General features: G+C 42.7%; 3 pseudogenes; all 3 read left to right on the plus strand.

Moving 5' to 3' along the window:
• Positions 1-995: 995 nt before the first annotated feature.
• Positions 996-2,128, plus strand: LOC115557128 (odorant receptor 131-2-like; annotated as a pseudogene).
• Positions 2,129-6,378: 4,250 nt separating this feature from the next.
• LOC115557138 (odorant receptor 131-2-like) lies at positions 6,379-8,670 on the plus strand (annotated as a pseudogene).
• A 4,137-nt stretch (positions 8,671-12,807) lies between these two features.
• Positions 12,808-14,561, plus strand: LOC115557139 (odorant receptor 131-2-like; annotated as a pseudogene).
• The last annotated feature ends 8,939 nt before the right edge of the window (positions 14,562-23,500 follow it).

Consider the following 23,500-nt stretch of genomic DNA (forward strand, 5'->3'; position numbering starts at 1 on the left):
AGCTCTAGTTTCTGTAGATATGTATTTGGCATGTATCATACACACAACCTAAATGACATCAGTTCAGACATGGCTCTAAAGCAATTTTTTTTGTCTTCGAAAATAATAGGTCATAATTGAACTGCAATAACTAGGATGTGCTTTATATGTAAGGCATATGGCAATATGCCAAATACCTTCTACATCATGCCAACTACACCTGGAAGAAATTTTGGAGTTCTAGGCCTAAACCTTGGGGAGTTAATGGAGTTTTTATGGTGTGTTGTCACTGGCGGCACAAACCTCTCCAAAATGTCTCCAAATGGCCAAATTGTGCCAAATGCATTTACTCTACTTCTGTGACATGACACTGGAAACATTACTGAAGCATTTTGGTGACTATAAAACCTTTCTCCGTGATTCAAACTAAAATTCTTTCACACATTCATATTGAGATATTGGCCATATCATGAAAATATGACAAGAACTAAATATGAACAATATATGCGCAAAATATGCGCAAAGTGAGTTGTCTGCCGTGTTGACGCAGCTTTATATCTCGGCTCATACGTATCACAGCTGGACACGCCTAGCAGCGTTGGAAAGTAAACTCATTGGCTAGAAGCCCAAGTGATTGACATATCAATAGCCAATACGCTGTCCCTATTCTAAAGCCGCGTAACAAAGTAAACAAAGCCCATTGGCCCTTCGAACTGGGAGCGCTCCATCTACTTCACGGGCTGTACCGGAGTGAAACTGAACAGAAAAAGACGGGGACACTTTTATTTTGTAGCCAGCAAAGTGATGAAAACCATATCCAACAACTGCATGCTGGAGCTAGAGAAAATATCGATACGGCTGCGAACGTCTGTATGTTAGTTGACGAACAAAGTTTGGAGATGGTAAACAAATGGACTTTACACGACGATATTCACAGCTGGAATAATTTTATGAAAAACCATTTGGATGCTTTTGATCAGTGGATTCTCACGGACAATTGGAATATTAATTGAGGAATGGACACATATTACGGTTCTCAGATTGCTTCAAAGGTAGGGAGTCACTCTGTTTTCTGGCATTTCCGGTTTACCATGCTGGTTAATATCAATATTAAAGGTTCTGTGCTCATGATTTATAAAAAAAACAACCGGATGAATAAATTGTGGAGATTCTCTACCCTTTCTAACGATGTATAGAATGTCTGTAATGATGAAAGTTGAAGCGGGTTATGTCGCTGCGTAGTGGAAACATGTGGTCACAACACAAATCGCCCACCGGTGGGCGAATGGGTCTTAACAATGTTTCTGCTTGGAGTGGAATACCCTAACCATTACTACCTCTTTCTCCTGCAGCTCTTTAGGGTGGACCCTCGATACATCCTCTTCATCCACCTGGTTCTCAACGATATCATCCAGCTGTCGTTGTCTGGGCTTCTGGTCGTTATCTGGTACATCTTCAACACCATCAACGTTTCTTTCTGCTGCCTCCTGCTGGTCATCCCCATCTGCACTACCCTCAACCCCCTCTCAACCTGGCCTGTATGGCAGTGGAGTGCTATGTAGCTGTGTGCTTCCCTATGCGTTACCTACAAATTTGCACTGTGAAGAGAACCTACATCCTGATAGGTTTGATTTGGGGGGCGAGTGCCATCTCCATCCTACCCGACATCTTCCTGCTCATGATAGTGGAGCCTCCAAGCTTCTTTCATACCAGGGTTCTCTGCTCCCGGGACACAGTCTTCAGGAGCAGCATCCAGAAGAGGAACACCTCCCACATCATCTGTCTAGTTGTGGTCTGGCTAACCTTGTTCTTCACCTATTTCAATGTTCTGTTCGCGGCCAAGGCGGCCAACGCAGATGTGAAGAAGGCGAGGAACACTCTGCTTCTGCATGGCTTCCAGCTCCTGCTCTGCATGATGACTTACATAATGCCCATATTTCAGGCGGCCCTGCTGTACCTTTTCCCCCAGCATTTCTACGACATTACGTTCGCCTTATATGTCTTCATTCAGGTCATGCCACGCTTCCTAAGCCCCATTGTTTATGGACTAAGAGATAAGAAGTTCCGGAACTATCTCAGTAGATATTTGATGTGTGAAGTCATCATAAAAACCAAACCAAACCATCACAATCACAAAGCAGGATTCTAAATAAAAGAAACAAAGCAAAATATTACCGTTGTAGTATTCCAGATGTTCCAGATACAATTTTTTTTGTATAGCGCATTTCTTACACCAAGCAGTTCAATGTGCTTTACAGAGAAAAAGACAACAGTATCATTTAGTGAAGAAGTACATGCAAGCAATATAATGAAAGACCTTCAATGAAATCACACATATACTATAAAAAATAAAGGGAGAAAAGATGTGCTGTATGAACATGTCGTGTATGTATATATATATTTTTATATATATTGTATATAGTTTGGTCCATGCCATTTAGTGCATTAAAACAAGAAGTAGAGCTTTAAATTCAATTCTATAATATCAGAAGCCAGTGTAAGGACCTTAGGATAGGGGTGATGTGCTCACTCCTCTTAGTCCTAGTTAGCACCCTAGCAGCAGCGTTTTGTATAGCTTGTAGTTGCTTTATAGTTATTAAAGAGGATACAAAGAGGGCACATAACATCACCAAGGACACTACACCCCCCAGCACACACTGTACACAATGCTACCATCTGGCAGACGCTACAGGAGCATGAAAGCCAGAACAACCTGACCTAAAAATGTTTTTATCCACAGACCATCAGCTGAATGACTCTCTCAAACACTGATGACATTGTATTTATTTTCAACTGTGAGCTTCATTTACACGATGTACTTATCTACCAATAATATCAATATCCAATGTATATATTCAAACTTCTATATTTTCAATGTCTTCCAGGGCCTTCTGCTGTAAGCGAACATTGCACATGCTAAACAGCACCTTATATTTAACTGTTTTTGTTTAACTAAATTCTGCTTGTTGTACCGAGTTTTTTAGTAGTTTAGTTATTTATCTACTTTATTTTAAGCATATTTTGTGTCAATAACTGAGTAATGTGTGTGTGATGTTTTTCATAATCATGCACTACAATTATATGTGGGTATGCAGTGAATGGTTGGTTGGGATTGTGGTGGGCCTTAGCTGTACATTTTACAAAAAAGGGTACAATACTTAAACATTAATGAAAAATATTTAAGGTTTAACCTTAACCCTATAGCTAACATACATTGCATTAAAGTAATTAACGTTAATTATTTGACCTTTAAAAATAAGTTTACATTTATTGTAAACTTGCCGATTATTCAAAGAAACTCGTTTGGAATCTCATTTAAATTGTTGTTGAATTTGTTTACCTATGGTCACAGAATTATCCTACAGATGGATGGTTCATCGAACGGTAACTTCACAGTGGTCTTATACCGGGATACGTGGTCTGGCCAAGAATGTCATGGCTGCGGCTCCTTGCATTTCCATCAACTACAATGTCCTCAAGGTGCACACCTTCCACAGGAACCATGTCAGTTTGTTCAGGTTCCTCTGGTTTCTGATTTTTTCTGATCAACGAATTGAAATGTCTTTTAAAACTTCAATTTTTGTTAAAATATTGTAACTCTTATCATAATAATATTCTAATGATCAATTTTTTATGATATATATTTTCCACCACATTTTTTAGTGATTATTGGGAGTTGATTTAAATAATATATTATGGAATTGCTAAATGGAAAAAGGGAACATTTTAACACATTCTGAGATTGATGGAATGACTTTTATACAGGGGTTTTACTGTTTGCATAATAGTTATAAATGCTATTAATATATTTTGAAGTGGTCGTAATAGTATTTATTAAAATGTATTACATATATATATATATATATATATATATATATATATATATATATATCGTATATATATATATGTAAAATAGTATTACTGCACAATATTAACATTACCCCTTCCACGATCTGACCATGTGGCTTCTTGATTTTAATATTTGTGCATATGTCTCTTCTCCTTGCTGCCAGGGGCTGCACCTGAACTCTCTTTTACATCCTCTTCATGCACCTGGTGGTCAATGACATGTTCCTTCTCTCCCAAATGTCCCTGCTGCTGCTGACTGACCTCCTGTTCAACATCAATGTGGCAATCTGCATCTGCCTGCTCCTAATCATCGTCTGCACTAACACTAACACACCGTTGAACCTAGCGGTGATGGCGCTGCAGGGCTACATCGCCGTCTGCTTTCCTCTCCACCGTGCCCAGATCTGCTCGGTGAGGAAGACCTACCTGGTTATTGGCTTGATCTGGGTGATGAGCTGGCTCGCCGCCCTATGATGTCTTTGTGGCGCTTGGGACGGAGCCCCTGGGTTTCTTCCTATCCAGGGTCTTCTGTGTTGGGGACAGAGTCTTCAGAAACCCCCTCCTCAAAGAGAAGAGCGACGTCTCCTACATCATCTTCCTGGTCCTTGTCTGGTTCATCCTCTTCTACGCATATTTCAAAATCCTATTCGCTGCCAAGGGTGTTTCAGCAGATGCCAAAAAGGCAAGGAACACAGTGGTCCTCCACGGCTTTCAGCTGCTACGAGCATGCTCACGTACCGGTGGCCCTTGTTTGTGGAAGGTTTGTCCGCTCTCTTTCCGGAAGGGGCTTTATCTATTCACTTCTCACTGTTCATCCTCATCCAGATCCTGCCTCTGCTCATCAGCCCAGCTCATCTACGGCCTCAGAGACAGGACCTTCCGGAAGCTCCTGCTTAAAGTTCTGCCAGGGAGCTCTATGGAAGGGCCTTCGATGCTCAGAATGATCAAACGCTAGGACGAGCAAATCAAAAGAATAGAGAGTTACCACCATTTAATCTGCACTGACTGATTAAATGCTTGAACGATCATTGAGATGCCCACAATGCACAGTTTTTCCACAGCATTATACTTTAAAACCTAAATGCAGTAGATTACTGTTAGAATTTCGCTGTAGTTGACATCGTAGTCTTACAGTGGAAATGTATTAAGCCAAGATTGCGGTTCACCACTTTTGATCCATTTAAGATTCATGCGTTCACTCGGAAATAAAAAATGATTGACATTCATCTTTTGACTCTGTGGAATTTTTGCCTGCAATTAAGAGAGTATAAATGCTCACTTTGCAAACAAGACAGTGAGCATTGCATTAGTTTAGACTTGAGCCTACAAAGTGAATCTGCATGACAGTTATATTGATGATTAACTGAGCTGTTTGATAAGTGGCCCAACAACGATGGGGAAAAAGCTTTTTTAGTTTCTTCAATCATTTATAAAGCTTTAAACCAAAATCTATTCCCTACAGTTGCCGCAAATGTTGATCGGCGATACAGCAAACACATCTTTGTAATCAAACAAAACTTTAAGTGCAGTTTTTTGATATGATCTTAGAGAAAATATACTGGCCAAATCAATTCATACATAGCAGATTCGACAAAGATCAGCAACAGCCATATTGGACCTCTGGCCACCATTTCAATCCTGCCCATATAGATATATGGTTATGATTGACCTGAACCAGGCTATTATGGCTAGAAATCTGTCTGATCGGGAGGCGGGCCAGACAACCTGTCAGAACAAATATTAAATTAGCTCTCAGATCCATCTGGTTCCCAGACTATCACTTCAATGTTTCAGAGGAAAAAATACCAAACTGAATACTCATCGAAAACTAGGGAGCATCAACAAGTGCAAATTATGAATTTATCTCATTGTATTAATTATAACTTAAATGTGTATAAAGAGATCGTTTGCTACATAAAACTACATACAATTCCTCCAAGTATCATAAAAATAGTGTATTGGTGTTCTAAATGTGAACCTAAAGTTAATTTACAGACTAGGAAAGGTGATCTTAAAGTGCAGTTCCGTGTGCGCCAAGTATAGTGTCAAAAGTGTAAGAGTACTTATAATGCATGTATAGGGTACCTAGAGACTAGATCACTAAAATCATATTCTTATGAAATGTTTTGAGCCATGAGTAATATTTAAGTAAGAAAAAGTAAAATGTTCAGCTTTTTCTTTATTTCACTTAGGTTTCACAAACACACACACACATACACACACACACGCACACGGACACGCACACACACACACACACACACAAACACACACACACACACACACATACGACACACACACACACACACACAAACACACACGCACACACACACACACACACGCACACGCACACACACTCAAACACACACACACACACACACACACACACACACACACACACACACACACACACACACACACACACACACACACACACACACACACACACACACACACGTCTTACAACCCCTAGGACTTTAACAGGTTCAATATAAACGATTGTATTCTGCGAACAGTTGGCAAGGGTCAGTATTGGCAAGACATCTAGCAGAGATGGACGAGTATGGTTTTATATTTAAAAGATGTTTACTAAATGTACTAATCTGAACTGTATTAGTATTACCCTCATAGTATGTACCAGAAGTCATACTAGAATGTAGTCTTAACTTTTTTTGAATAATTTATTTAAAAAAAGTAAAAGCCAATCAATTTAATGTGATATTAACATTATAATAAATGTTACTACTGAATCTGTTCTTCCAGGTATAGGGTAAGAGACCTCAGAACACTGAATGAGTCGTTGGTCGGGAGAAATTCCTCAGCTCTCCTTATTACAGAAACGTTTACTACAGTCGTCGCCAAGAACGTCATTGTCGTGGCGCTCTGCATCTCCATCAACTACATCAACGGCACCCTGGTCCATACCTTCACCAAACATCAGGTACCTTGCTCACAATAGCCTGACACAGTGATTACAGAGAAGGGTCATAAAGGATAGGTAGACAACGTAGAGGTTGGACACGGAAAACAGCAGCAGGTCATTGAGGTGTGGGTAGGGGCTAGATAGTGAATATGGAGCAGGGCCATTTAGGAGCAGGTAATGCTTAAAACGTCTTGCCTAAGGAGGCTAACAGGTAGGTTAAGGACAGCACAGCACAGTGTAGCATTGATATTGATCCAGAAATCGTTTTTAGTTTTCAGATTGTATAGTTTTGGCTTTTGGAATTATATGCTATAAAGTGTGGAGGGGCGGTTGATGGAAAGATTGCTATTCGTGGTGGCCCTTTTCAGTTTCCTTAACACAGTATATTGACACATGCTTAACGTGACCTTTAGGTTGTGTTTATGCAATGTCTATGCTCTTGCTATGAAGGAATATTGCAACATTTTGTGTGTGTGTGTGTGTGTGGGTGTGTGTGTGTGGTGTGTGTGTGTGTGTGTGTGTGTGTGTGTGTGTGTGCTTGGCCTGTCATTCTGATTCTGTTTGTCAGTAGAGACTGAGTCATATATTTTAATATTAGAAATGTTGTCTTTTATCCAAAGCAGCTAAAAGTGAATAAAGATATGGTAGATTAAGGTGATGTAGCTAAGATTGATAAGTTGTAAAGAGAGGCGGCAGGAAAGAGCACAAGATTTTGAAAGAAAAACAAAACAAAAATCATCCCCTCGCTCTACTTTGCTCCATCCCTAGGTTTCTCTGCCTTTGAGAAGGTCACTTTTCATGCAACTGTTTTTTGATAGGAAAAATGGATTCCCTGAATCATGCAGGGAAGAGCTTCCCGGATGGATGAGAGATGAACTGTTGAGCGCTCTAAAATATGTATTGGGTCATGCAGACACAGGCCGTCAACTTGAACAGATATTGTAATGGCACATTACACTCACTGATAGCTGGTGAATGATTTTGGCATCTCTTTAAACTCAAACTCATATAATAGTTCTTACATGTAGGTGTGAAAATGTGAAGAAGGGCTGTATGAATCCTGCAAACCTTTTAAGGTGCAGGGAGGGAGGGAGAGGGTCGACATTGATGATTAAACAATGTTTATGCTTGGAGTGGAATACCCTAACCATTACTACCTCTTTCTCTTGCAGCTCTTTAGGGTGGACCCTCGATACATCCTCTTCATCCACCTGGTTCTCAACGATATCATCCAGCTGTCGTTGTCTGGGCTTCTGATCGTTATCTGGTACATCTTCAACACCATCAACGTTTCTTTCTGCTGCCTCCTGCTGGTCATTTCCATCTGCACTACCCTCAACACCCCTCTCAACCTGGCCTGTATGGCAGTGGAGTGCTATGTAGCTGTGTGCTTCCCTATGCGTTACCTACAGATTTGCACTGTGAAGGGAACCTACATCCTGATAGTTTGATTTGGGGGGCGAGTGCCATCTCCATCCTACCCGACATCTTCCTGGACTCATAATAGTTGAGCCTCCAAGCTTCTTTCATAGCAGGGTGTTCTGCACCCGGGACACAGTCTTCAGGAGCAGCATCCAGAAGAGGAACACCTCCCACATCATCTGTTCTAGTTGTGGTCTGGCTAACCTTGTTCTTCACCTATTTCAATGTTCCTATTCGCGGCCAAGGCGGCCAACGCAGATGTGAAGAAGGCGAGGAACACTCTGCTTCTGCATGGCTTCCAGCTCCTGCTCTGCATGATGACTTTACATAATGCCCCTACTTCAGGCAGCCCTGCTGTACCTTTTCCCCAGCATATCTACGAAAGTATGTTCGCCTTATATGTCTTTATTCAGGTCATGCACGCTTCCTAAGCCCCATTGTTTATGGAGTAAGAGATAAGAAGTTCCGGAACTTATCTCAGTAGATATTTGATTGTGTGAAGTCATCATAGAAACCAAACCAAACCCATCACAATCAAAAAGCAGGTTTCTAAATAATAAAAGAAACAAGAAAATATTACCTTTGTTGTATTCCAGATGTTCCAGATACAATTTTTTTTTGTATAGCGCATTTTCTTACACCAAGCAGTTCAATGTGCTTTACAGAGAAAAAGACATCAGTATTTTTTATAGTGAAGAAGTACATGCAAGCAATATAATGAAAGACCTTCAATGAAATCACACATTATACTAGAAAAAATAATGGGAGAAAAAGATGTGCTGTATGAACATGTCATGTATATTCAAAAACAATTTTCTTATATTGTATATAGTTTGGTCCAATGCCCTTTAGTGCTTTAAAAACAAGAAGTAGAGCTTTAAATTCAATTCTATAAATAACAGGAAGCCAGTGTAAGGACCTTAGGATAGGGGTGATGTGCTCACTCCTCTTAGTCCTAGTTAGCACCCTAGCGGCAGCGTTTTGTGTAGCTTGTAGTTGCTTTATAGTTATTTGGGGAATCCAAGTTAAAAGGGCATTACCGTAGTCTATCCTGCTTGAAATAACAGTGGTAATACGTTATTCTAGGTCACACTCTGACATAAGGTTCCCCAATTTTGCAATGTTCTTCAGGTGAAAAAAATGCTGATTTAGTGACCAATCAAAACAAATGGAGACAAGGCCAAGTCACACTTTGATTTAATGTTGATGAACTGAGATTTAGAGAAGAGGTCCTTATAATTGAAGGCACTGATGTTTGAATTATGTTGTCAAATGCTACTGATCTATGCATTCGTTTGTTGAAGTTGTGTTAAACGACTCATATTTATGTTTTCATTAAATGCTGGAAGCTATCCAATTGAACTTGTTATAATATTGTGTCAAAACAAATTACTACGAATTTACTTACAGAGAAAACACAATACATTATGACACACACACACAACACACACACACACCACACACACACACACACACACACACACACACACACACACACACACACACACACACACCACACCACACACACACAATCTCTATCCATCACTCACATGCACACATGCAATCTTTATCTATCACTCACACACACACACACACACACACACACACACACACTCATTATAATCGCCTCATTATAACACACTCATTATAACACGCACACAACACACAACCACACACACACACACACACACACACACACACACACACACACACACACACACACACACCACACACACACACACACACACACACACACACACACACACACACACCACACGTTTTACAAGCCCCTAGGACTTTAAGAGGTTCTATATAAACGATCGTATTCTGCGAACAGTATTGGCAAGGGTCAGTATTGGCAAGACATCTAGCAGAGATGGGACGAGTATGGTTTTATATTTAAAAGATGTTTACTAAATGTACTAATCTGAACTGTATTAGTATTACCCTCATAGTATGTACTAGAAGTAGTACTGGAATGTAGTCTTAACTTTTTTTAAATAATTTATTTTAGAAAAAAGTAAAGGGCAAGCAATTTAATGTGATATTAACATTAGAATAAATGTTACTACTGAATCTGTTCTTCCAGGTATAGGGTAAGAGACCTTAGAACACTGAATGAGTCGTTGGTCGGGAGAAATTCCTCAGCTCTCCTTATTACAGAAACGTTTACTACAGTCGTCGCCAAGAACGTCATTGTCGTGGTGCTCTGCATCTCCATCAACTACCATCAACGGCACCCTGGTCCATACCTTCACCAAACATCAGGTACCTTGCTCACAATAGCCTGACACAGTGATTACAGAGAAGGGTCATAAAGGATAGGTAGACAACGTAGAGGTTGGACACGGGGAAAAACAGCAGCAGGTCATTGAGGTGTGGGTAGGGGCTAGATAGTGAATATGGAGCAGGGCCATTTAGGAGCAGGTAATGCTTAAACGTCTTGCCTAAGGAGGCTAACAGGTAGGTTAAGGACAGCACAGCACAGTGTAGCATTGATATTGCTCAGAAATCGTTTTTTTAGATTTCAGATTGTATAGTTTTTGGCTTTTTGGAATTATATGCTATAAAGTGTGGAGGGGCGGTTGATGGAAAGATTGCTCTTCGTGGTGGCCCTTTTCATTTTCCTTAACACAGTATATTGACACATGCTTAACGTGACCTTTAGGTTGTGTTTATGCAATGTCTATGCCCTTGCTATGACGAATCTTGCAACATTTTGTGTGTGTGTGTGTGTGTTTGTGTGTGTGTGTGTGTGTGTGTGTTGTGTGTGTGTGTGTGTGTGTGTTGTGTGTGTGTGTGTGTGTGTGTGTGTGTGTGTGTGTGTGTGTGTGGTGTGTGTTAAACACTAGAAAAATTTAAAATAGTTCTGTTTGAGGTTTACTGAAGAATTATTGGAAATGCTGGAGGCGAGAAGGCTTTGACCATTCAAAGTTTCACTACTTGACATAAATAAAGAATATTTCAAGTTATTCAAGCAATTATTTTTTATCAAAAATGAACCATCTGTAATGCATCACTGGAAAAAGGTACATGGTTATATTCGTATTATCAAGAAAGCGTACTATTTTTTTGAGGCCACGAGCCTCCACAATAACTTCTCAAGATGATGAGATAAGAAATAGATAATCCAATATGATAATATTACTATTTGGGGATTTGGTTAGCGCAATAAGTTCGACATAGTTTCTCATTCTGAACATCAAGGAATGAATAGACCCCACACAATAAATAATATAGCATCCAACAATAAATCATTTTTACACACACACACACACACACCACACACACACACACACACACACACACACACACACACACACACACACACACACACACACACAACACACACACACACACACACACACACACCAAACATACCCAACACAAACAAACTATCCTGTAGTATGGTGAGACAAGTCCCATAGAAGGATGGCACACGTGCGTGCCACCCTTCTCTGAAACAAACCTACATTAAAGTCCTCTCTGAGTGCTGGTCCCCAGATGGTCCAGGACAAGATAGCTTCTGGTCCCGATGTCCCTGGCTTAGGTCGGTATGTCTCTCTTTTGCTACTTTCTGTCTATTGAATGTATCTACTGTCTAAAGACTTGCCCCAACTCTGGAGCACCTTTAAAACAAGACTGAAGACTTTTATGTTTGCTATTAGCTTCTGCTAAATCTTAAATACATTGCACTTTCTAAAAAGCTTTTTCAACTTTGCCTTTATTTTTATTTTAATACTAAAATGCCTTTTTAACTTTCTATTTTTTTGCATATGTTTTTCTTTTACTTACCTATTATTTTATTTAATTGTATGACAATGTTTATATGTGAAGCACGTTGAGTTTGCCTTGTGTATGAAAAGTGCTATATAAATAAAGTTGCCTTGCCTTGCCTTGCCTATTTATCTACTGGCCGCCGGTGTGGCTACAACCTGAATGATCTACAGTAGTGTTTCCCCAAACTTGGGGTCAGGACCCCACTGCCGGTAACCTGATATTACTTTGGTTTTTTTAGGATATCCTGGCATAAAGTATAAGCTCCAGGAGATGTTTGATGGTACGTTCTTTTAAAATGTATAATATCTCATCAAATACAATGGTGTTACTACAATGTAACTTCTTAATTCAAGGCCTACTCATTTTGACTGAAAGGGAGAAAAGATGTATTGCTCAATAGAAAAAGGTTAAATGGCTCACTTTTTTTGACATGGTATTGACAATAATGTAGAAATACATTACCTCCAGTCAACAGTGGTGTGTTATTTCTGCAACAATGTTCAGGTGCAACTACATTTGTTACTTTTGTTGATTAATTGAAATGATCTCATATATGTTATGAATTGTACATTTATGCAGTTTGTTTTTACTATGTTTATAAGGGAATTGAATGTTGTCCTTGCAACATGGGTGATGCGAATAGAGTTGTTCGCCATTTACTGTAATTTCACAATGCTTCAAACTTCTTCATACATATATGATCCTTTGCCATTTGTTGCCCTCAAATATATATATATATATATTTTTTGTATTAATTGAAAAACTTTTACGTTGGCAGTGTGCCAGAATTGAATGTTGACCTCCTCAATAACCACAGCACTCTTCTTCTGACAGAGCTTTGGAGTGTTGTGGGGCCCATGGATAGGCTGAGGAGTGAGAGGAACACCTCAGGCGGGACCTCCGTGGGCAGGGACACGCTGAGCACAGCCGTGATCAAGAACGTTTTCACGGTGGCGCTCTGCATCTCCATCAACTACATCAACGGCACCCTGGTCCACACCTTCACCAGACATCAGGTCAGCCGGCCTTCGGGCAACTCCCCTGCAATCCTCAATCGTTTATTTGAGGAATTTGAGGTGTTTTATGCATCTTCATCTTTTTGACTATATGTTTGGTAGGTTTTTTAGTAGATGCATCCCTCTGTGATATGAGATGGTTAATATAAGTTGAATAGTTTCTGTCGTCCATCACTTTAAGGCTGCATAGGTTTTTGTCAGGTTTAGGTGGTTATGTATTTTTTGTGAAGTTTAGGTGATTAAAGTGTGGGGCCGATTAATTATCACAAGTCATTTAGAAATCAGCTTACATTAATTTAAAGCTCTTCATTTTATTTTATTCGCCAGTTAAGGTCCGATGAGGTTTAGTTGGTTCAGGTTTCTTAGGTTTTGGGAGGTTTGGGTAGTTATGGTTGCAGAGGTTTGGGTGAGGTTTAGGTGGTTAATGTTGGGTGTGGTGAGGTTAGGGTGGTTATAGTGTGAGGCTGATGAATGCACGACATTTCAAAAACTTCCACCGAAATCCCGATAAAGGATGATGTCCCCCCAGATGTATAATGGATAGATCCAGTCCAGCCTACCAGTTGGTACAGTCAACCATGCGGGGGAACTGGGGAGTCAATTTATCTGTTAAAGATTAACACCTCACTTGTGATGTCACAGTGGATCAATTTTGAAATATCTTCCAATGACTAATAAGCCTCAAACCTGTTGGGAAAGTAGGGGCCCTTTAAGGTTATGTATGTATTGTTGAGGTAAGGTCAAGGGAAGGATTCAGGTCTTTGTGAAAGATGGCAAGTAATCATGGCATTAATCATTAAGTTTAGGTTAAAGAGTTTTAACCCATGACCTTTCTGTCCAGATCTTCTACATGAACCCCCGTTACATACTTTTCATGCACCTGGTCATCAACGATATGATCCTTCTGACCCTGTTCGGCTTCATTCATGTCCTCACCTACATCATGTTAGACATGAGTGTGCCCTTCTGTACCCTGCTGTTGATAATGGCCCTCCTGACTGACCTTAACACACCCCCTCACACTCGCGGTGCTGGCGATGGAATGCTACATCGCCATCTGCTTTCCTCTCCACCATGTCCAAATCTGCAATGTGCAGAAGACCTACCTGGTCATTGGCTTGATCTGGCTGATGAGTGGGCTCACCGTCCTACCAGATCTCTTTGTGATGCTTGGGACAGAGTCCCATGAATTCCTCCATTCCAGGGTCTTCTGCGTGTCGACCACAGTGTTCAGAAATGTGTACTTCAAGGAGAAGAGAGACGCTTCTAACAGCATCTTCCTGGTCCTGGTCTGGCTCGTCCTCTTCTACACCTACTTCAATATCCTGTTTGCTGCCAAGGCTGCCTCACTGGATGCCAAGAAAGGCAGGAACACTGTGATCCTCCACGGCTTCCAGCTGGTCCTCTGCATGCTCACCTATGTCAGCCACCTGGTCGTGATTGGGCTCACCAACCTCCTCCCTGCTGCGGTGCTTGCCATACGCTTCACTGTGCCTGTATTCATTAGTATCCTGCCAAGGCTCATCAGTCCCATTGTGTATGGCCTGCGAGACAAGACCTTCCGGAAGTACCTGAAAAGGCACTTGTTGTGTTAAAAGAGGAAAATTTACTGGCCCTCAATCTAGTCTAAAGACATCCTCATGATGTCTTGTGCCGCGTTCATTTAGAGAAGCTTATTGAACTTTCAGCATATTAACTCTACTCGATCTGACAAACACTGAACTAGTGAAAACCAGATATCAGTTTTCCCTCTGCCCTGACTTTTCTGCATGTCAACTCTGGGACTATAACACACTTGCTTCAAATGTTTCTCTTTTCTATCTTAAAAATGTTTTGATTTCACTGTTATGTAGATGACATATTGGAAATAATTCTGTTGATAACTCTCTCAATAAAAGTAATTAGTTATAGTCTTCGGTCCCTTCTACAAAGGGACAACCATCATTTAAATAACAAAATAAACTTTTAAACTTTTAGTAGATTTGCACTGTATCTTCGAGTGTTGATTTTATTTTAAGTTGTGAAACGTCTCTCCAGGTTACAGATATTTAGGTGTAAATCCAATTCAGTTCTCATTATTTTGATCGTAACAAATACATAATATACTGTTCCGTGTGCATAATATACGTTGTACATAATGTACTGTTCCATATTCCACTTCCATGTATGTTCAGCACACGCATGCTCAGATGACACACCATCTGTGGGTGTAAATGAATACCAGATGGGAATTCTACTGCATATATACTTGTAATTCATTCTGCTGCACCCAGGAAATGCTTTAGGTGAGACTGCATCCTCAGGTATCTAATAGGGTTCATCACTAGCCACAAACCTGATGATATAGGCTTTTAGTTATGTCACTGTTAGCAGGTGGCAGGCAGGCAGGTAGGACCCAATAGCAGACGGTTCAGGTAAAGGGTAATTTATTAACGCAAAAAGGCAAGGAACACCGGGAACACAGATGACGCAGGTAACACAGGTAACACATGATGGCAAAGCGGTCAATAACTTGGCTTCTCCCTTCCAATGGACAAAAGAGAAAGTTGGTGAAGCCTTCCTTGCCCCATGGTTGACCTAAGCCAGGTGTGGAGCCTTCTCAACACACTGAAAGATCGCTCACAACTACAACTGTTTACAGGAATTGTGAGTGCAATCTGAATTATCTGTGTCAGTGTTGGGAACACTGTTGGATCCAGTATGTTAAAAAACACCCTGTATAAACACCCCATAATTTCCATTTTGTGTTAAGGAAGTTTTTGGCCAATAAAACTTCCTCAAGTTTTGAAGTCAGACAATTTTTCATTCATTATTCATTTCCGCGTGTGTGCGTGCACGCATGGTGTGTGTGTGTGTGTGTGCGTGCTATAAAACTACAGGCTACAGACGCTCAGTATTGAAAAACTGGTGCTAATTTCTAATTGGCTTTTATGTAGCCCCTTTCGTTTTTTGATTGGCTGGTAAGTGGCAGGCTCTGAAGAATCCCGAGGCAGCAGGAGATGCACTTGATGACTCCTGCCGATTCCATAGTGAGAGCGGCACTTCTGCAGATTAATATAATAAAATCAATGGAATTTTACTGGGGCACTGGAGACTTTTTACTGTGGCACGTGCCCCAGTAAAAAGGGGCTGACGACGCCTCTGACAGTACCCCTCCCTTAAGGGTCGACAACCAGGCGACCCACGACATGCAAAAAAAATGAAAGTCAAACCCCAAATAGTATGTGTAGAGGAGCCAGGAGGAGGGAACCATAAAAATTAACCATGAGGCAACCAGCAGGAGTCTGTGGTTCCCCTTCTGAGCTCTGTGTAGAGTTAACCCTATCAGTGGAAATGGCGGTTAGGCCATTAAAGGAGCTGACGTGGCCATGGATGTGCCAAGGCATCCTGTCCCATCGGACTCGTCTCTGACAGAGAGAACCAGAGAGGGCAATGTGTTGTGGACTGGCAAACAGGTCCACCTCTGCTGTGCCATATTTGCTCCATATTGCCTCTACTACCTCTGGGTGGAGTCGCCACTCCCCCGACGGAGGTCTCTGGCGTGAAAGAAAGTCTGCCACCGGGATCTGTGGCCCTGAAAGGTACATAGCCCTGAGGCTGGAAAAGTAAGGGAGAGCCCATACAAGAAGTTGCTGTGCAACCTGTGATGACTAAGCCGACCTTGTGCCCCCCTTGGTGGTTGACATTGTAGACAGCTGAATTGTTGTCGCATCGTACCAGAACATGTCTGCCCCCCAAATAGGACAGGAATTCGCAGAGCACTAAATAAATAGCACGGAGCTCGAGCACATTTATGTGCTGTGTCCTGTGCTGCGCACTACAGAGCCCTCTCACCACCCTGTGCTGCCACACTGCCCTCCAGCCAGAGAGCGAAGCATCGGTCACCACCACCTCGCGGCGTGAGGGGATCGAACCCAGTGTGACACCTTTGGCAAGATATGCCCTGCGTCTCCAGGGTTGTAATGCCAGGAGGCATCGACTGGACACCCTGACCTTCCTGGATCCGTGCAACCTCGGATCTAGTGGAGGCCATTGGTCCAAACTTGGAACGGCCGTGGAGGAGGCCCAGTGGCACAATTGATGTTACTGACTTCAGCATTCCCTACAGCCTGAGAAAAAAGGCTTTACCTTACCATCCTGACCTCCCGAAAATGCAGGAGGATCTGGAGTATGGCCTCTACCCACCGCGGAGATGGGAAGGCAAGCATTTGGACAGAGTCCAGGGTTATGCCAAGGAACTGAACCTGTTGGCTGCGTATTAGACAACTTTTGCCATAGTTGACTGTAAGACCCAACCTTTCCACATGGCCTAGGAGGGCTGTGGTGTCCTGCTCTGCCCGTTCCCGGGTTGGAGTGCAAATAAGCCAATCGTCCAGATAAGGGAGGATCTGCATTCCGGTGTCTTGCATTGGTGCAAGCGCTGCCCGCCTGCACCTTGTGAAGATCTGTGGGGCTAGGGGTGACCAAAATGGGGTATCCCTAGACCAGTTACTAGCAGGCCCGCCCTTCGAATGCGAAGCGCAGGTATGGCCTGTGATGTGGTGCCATTGGGACGTGAAAATATGCATCCTTTAAATCTATTGATGTGAACCAGCTTTGCCATGCAACGGCCTGGAGCACTTCCGCTCTCTTTAGCATGTGAAAGGGCAATACTTTCAGAAAACTGTTAAGCCCTTGTAAGTCCTGTATAGGGCGAAACCCACCCTCTTTTTTTGGAACTGAAAAATACACTGAGTAAAACCCACCTTGCTGTGTCTGAGGATCTACGATCTCGATGGCCTTCTTCTCCAGGAGGGTGGATACCTCCTGGCTAAGGGCCTGTTGCCTTGTGGGATTGCTGACTGTAGTCAGTCTGATCCCCCTGAAAACTGGGGGCCGGCATCGGAATTGGAGATTGTACCCCTGGGAAAGCGTGGCCACCACCAAAGGGTCTGTAGTGCAACTTCCCCAGCAGATGAGGTGCTTCTGGGCGAAGCGCCTGATGCCCGGCCCTGAGCCGTCAGTACCAGCCCCCACGTCTTCTTGGGGGCCTGGGGGGGGGAAACCCCGACCCTCGACCCATCTGTGCCTGGGGTACTGGCCTTGTGGGAGCCCGACGAGTTTCATAGGGTCACTCAGGAGCTGGTGATAACCACTAGGATACGCTGGCGGCAGAGGACGATTGGCGCCATAACCTTGTGGAGGCTGCTGTCTCGGTAGGGATGTAGCTCCCCGGAGGCTAGCAAACAGCTGCCGTGTCTGTTTAGCCTGGATGCCACGATTTAAGGCCTGTTGTGCTGCTGAGCCAAACAGCTCTCCCGGAACTACAGGGAGAGTGCGGAGGGTTCTCCGGCATGGCTCTGATAATGGGGACTGGGCCAGCCATACCTGCCGGCGAGCCAGCATTAGCGACGACATCAGCCTACCAAGCTCTCTGGTCATGAAGGCAAACGCCTGCAAAGACGTGTCACTTAGACTCTGCACTGAAGTATGTGCACTGGATGATTGCAAGGACTGAGACAGGGCCAGTATCAAATTGGACAAGGAGTTCCCGATACGGCCCATACGTGCCGCTGTGTCATAGCCCCTCGTTAATAGGCAATCTATGTGACTATGTGTCCTGGGACAGCGAGCATTTGGCCTCAACACCTCCTCTGGTGCCACAATGAGGGAGGGAATGGTCGGCTCTACGGCTGGCATTCGGTCAAGTCCATGCTTGCTGGCATTCTGCTGCTGTCACTGGTGTGATGAGATAAAGATCTGGGGTCTGGCCAGCATCTGTGAAGCTCCTCAATATATGGCTGGGAGAGAGGCTCAGAAAAAGTATTTTGTGGCGGGACACGGCTAAAGAATGGACTAGCTGGAGCGGAGCCTCATACAACCCTAAGCGTGCCAGTGCCATTCGGACCACTGGCTTAACCGGGGCTCCAACCATGCGGTTGCAGGGCTACCAGCAAAGAGTTACCGGCTAATATTGCTTCTATCCAAGCTTATTTCGTACTCTAAAACTGTATTCGCTACTGCGGGTAGATACAAGGGGCATCTTGGAGAGTGACGTGGGCTTATATAGACGGGCGGCCTGACGTCATCCCCGGTCACATGTGACTTTGTTGATAGTAAATGCTCCACCTGCGCATGCGCGATGGATAACATCCAGTGTTAAGCACTGCCTCTGGCGGTCAGTAAGAATGAAAATAGAAGACTCCAAAACAAGACAAGGAAACAGCCAGACCATGACAAGTTAAGCTAAGTTAGTATGAGTTCAATGACTTTCATGGTCTTAATGCTGGATTTAAACAGATCATACCTAAATCAATGGGATTGTGGTGTGCCTTAGCTGTAACATTTTACAAAAACGGGTACAATACTTAAACATTAATGACAAATATTTAAGGTTTAACCCTCACCCTATAGCTAAAATACATTCCATTAATGTAATTAACATTAATTATTTGACCCTTAAAAATAAGTTTACATTTATTGTAAACTTGCCGATTTAAGAAACTCGTTTGGAATCTCATTGAAATTGTTGTTGAATTTGTTTCCCTATGGTCACAGGATTATCCTACAGATGGATGGTTCATCGAACGGTAACTTCACAGTGGTCTTATACCGGGATACGTGGTCTGGCGTTACCAAGAATGTCATGGCTGCGGCTCTTTGCATCTCCATCAACTACAATGACCTCATGGTGCACACCTTCCACAGGAACCATGTCAGTTTGTTCAGGTTCCTCTGGTTTCTGATTATTTCTGATCAACGAATTGAAATGTCTTTTCAAACTTCAATTTTTTGTTAAAATATTGTAACTCTTATCATAATAATATTCTAATGATCAATTTTTTATAATATACATTTTCCACCACATTTTTTAGTGATCATTGGAAGTTGATTTAAATAATATATTATGGAATTGCTAAATGGAAAAAGGGAACATTTTAACACATTCTGAGATTGATGGAATGACTTTTATACGGGGGTTTTACTGTTTGCATAATAGTTATAAATGCTATTAATATACTGTGACAGTGGTCGTAACAGTATTTATTAAAATGTATCATATATATATATATATATATATATATATATATATATATATATTAGAGCTGTCAGTTAAACGCGCTATTAACGGCGTTAACGCAAACCAATTTTAACGACGTTCAATTCAATTCAATTCAATTCAATTTTATTTGTATAGCCCTTAATCACCATTACAGTCTCAAAGGGCTTAACAGGCCAAATATTTGTGACACCCCCCTTTACCCATGCCCCCACACGGGCAAGAAAAAACTCCCTTGAATCAGCAAGGAAGAAATCTTGAGAAGAAACGCAGTGTAGGGGATCCCTTCTTCCAGGGATGGTCAGGAGTGCAATGGGTGCCACAATTGACATACAGGTAAATACATGCACATCATATAAAAATGGTGACGGGGTTCTGGCCGGTTATCCATGAGGAGAGTCCAGGCATCCAGTCCAGCACCCGCAACACGCTAGAACAAACAGAATAATGAATTAGAACGGAAAAGTACATAGTGGGAATGTATAATGTAATAAGAAAAGCACAAGCAAACAGAGTAGTCTTCACTTCGCATCTGTTGTTTTCACACTCCAAATGCAAGATTGTAGAGGTGCGTTTTGAGCGTTCCTTTGAATAGCTCCACAGAGTCAGCTTCCCTGATCGCTGATGGCAGCCTATTCCATAGGAAGGGGGCTCGATAGGCAAACGCTCTCTGTCCAGCCGATTTCTTTTTAACCTTCGGCAGTGAAAGAAGGCAAGCTCCCGAAGACCGGAGGGACCGAGAAGGACTATAAGGAATGATCAGGTCCTTCAAGTACGATGGAGATAGTCCATGCAAGGCTTTATAGGTTAGCAATAGCACCTTAAAGTCTGATCTGAAAGTTATTGGTAGCCAGTGTAGAGAGGTGAGAATAGGTGTAATATGATCAAACTTTCTCGTTCTGGTCAACAGTCTAGCTGCCGCATTATGTACCAGCTGTAGGCTTTTTGTGGTAGAGTTCGGTAATCCCGAGAACAGTGCATTGCAATAGTCCAGTCTTGACGAAACAAATGCATGAATCAGTGTCTCTGCATCCACTGCAGATAACATTGGTCTGATTCTTGCAATGTTTCTCAGATGGAAAAAGGCAATTCTAGTTATACTTCTTATATGCTGGTCAAAGCATAATTGAGGGTCAAACAGGACACCAAGATTTCTGACGGATGCACTCTGTGGGATGGTGAAGCCATCCAACCACAGAGAGACATCCTCAAACTTTTCCCGGTCCCGCTTCGAGCCGATAATCATCAGCTCTGTCTTCCCAGTATTAAGCTGTAGGAAGTTTTGTGACATCCAGCCCTTCACAGCAGCCAGACAGGACTCAACCCTTTGAATCTGGGCCGAGTCCCCGGAATCTACAGGAATGTAGAGCTGGGTGTCATCCGCATAGCAATGGAAACTAATTCCGAAGCCGCGGATAACGTCACCCAGGGGAAGCATATAAATTGCAAAAAGTAATGGACCAAGAACCGACCCTTGTGGTACGCCAAAGCGCAATTTACAGTGCTTTGATTCTGCACCCTCATGAAGCACAAATTGGGTTCTATCTGTGAGGTACGATTCAAGCCAACCAAGAGCCGTACCCCCGAAACCAACATAGTGTTCAAGACGGTGAAGAAGAATGCTGTGGTCGATCGTATCAAACGCAGCGCTCAGATCCAACATCACAAGCATTGTGCTTGTATTTTTATCCAAAGCTAAAAGGATGTCATTTACAACTCTTGTAATAGCAGTTTCAGTTGAGTGGTCATTTCTGAACCCCGACTGGAAAGGTTCAAAGAGATTGTTCCTCGTCAGATAATCAACGATTTGCTTTGCTACAATCCTTTCCTGTACCTTGGACAAGAAGGGCAGATTCGATATAGGCCGATAGTTTCTGACTAATTCAGGATCTAGGCCAGGCTTTTTGAGTAGCGGTTTCAACACCGCAGCCTTGAAATTGGAGGGAACAATTCCTGTTGAAAATGAAAGATTCATAAGCGAGAGGATTGCAGGCCCCACCGTTGGAAGAAGTTCCTTAAGAACCCTGGAAGGGAGGACTTCCGGTTTTGCAATGTGAGGGGTCGGTCACGCTTTGGGACGGCTCTGTGTATTTCATGATTTTCGTGCACCAAAGTGAAGTTTACCCTATGTAACTGTATTAATTATTTAAGAAAAGTTGGCCTACATCTCGGATCGATTCAATTGGCTTTACAATGTCGAGACAACAACGACAGGTGAAAGATTCTGCTCCAACCCAAGCAACATCGACGGCTAAGATGGCGGAGTCGCTAACCGTTGCTAGCCTGGTGCAGGAACTTGACAAACACAAAGAAAGTTTGGCGGCTGAACTCAAAACGTTCCTCACGACATCTTAGGATACCTCCCTTACACCTATACGGACGTCTCTCGAAACTATCAACGCGGCATTGGACTCTCACAACCAACGACCATTGAAAATACACTCTCCACCCAAAGTGACGAGATAGCCGAGCTTACAACGAGGCTTGATCACCTGGAGAAGGCCAATGCTGCATTAACATCCAAAGCGGAAGACCTTGAGAATCGTTCCAGACGACAGAATATAAGGATCGTTGGCCTACCGGAGGGTCTGGAGGGAGGTTCACCGTCGGAGTTCATTTCCAAGCTTCTCCGGTCACTTGTTGGAAATTATGTTTTCCCCACACCTCCTGAGCTGGATAGAGCGCACCGTGCACCTGCTCCGAAGCCTGCCTTGGGACAACGTCCACGAGCCATCATCGCTAGATTCCATCGCTATCAGGACAAGGAGCGTGTGCTTCGGTGGGCGAGATCGCAGAAGGAAGGCATAAAGTTCGATGGCAACAGAATCCTGTTCTTCCCCGACATGAGTGCGGGCCTGGCCAAGCAGCGAGCGACGTTCAAGAACATTAAGCTAAACTTTATGCCGCTGGAATCACATTCTCCCTGCGCCACCCTGCTCGTTTGTGCATCACTGCCAACGGGGAAACACACCTTTTCAACACCCCTGAAGCAGCAGAGACATTCTACGAGCGGATAAAGGGAAACTTTCCAGCCAACACTGTTAGAGAACGAGATTGAATGTTGCCACATCTGAAAGGTTTGAGTTAACACTAAATAGCTTGAGTGATCAGATATTACATGCTGACTGTGAATAACTGATAGAACGCCTGGATCACATTTAGCGTTAGTATGACTGCGATACTTGAAGGCGAGTTTTGTGTTAAATGGGGTGAGGAGGGTAAACGTAGAGATTTAAAAAAAAAAAAAAAAAATGTATTATAGGTGCACTTGCAGTGTATGTGTTCAGTGTTGGGAGCAAATCCCTTCTTGTGTTGGATAAAGTTAGTAGATACTGCATTACTAGGAGTGGAACTGTAGAGTAGACCTGCGGCTCGCTTCCACGGAAGGACGAGCATAGGCTTTGAAGAATTTCGGCAGACTGTTCTAATGCTGCTGGGTTTATTTCTTTATTTGTTTTCGTCATTTTTTCTTTTATGGGGGGGGAGTTGGGAGGG

The sequence above is a fragment of the Gadus morhua genome, chromosome 13, assembly GCF_902167405.1.
Source record: "Gadus morhua chromosome 13, gadMor3.0, whole genome shotgun sequence".
NCBI lineage: Eukaryota > Metazoa > Chordata > Actinopteri > Gadiformes > Gadidae > Gadus > Gadus morhua.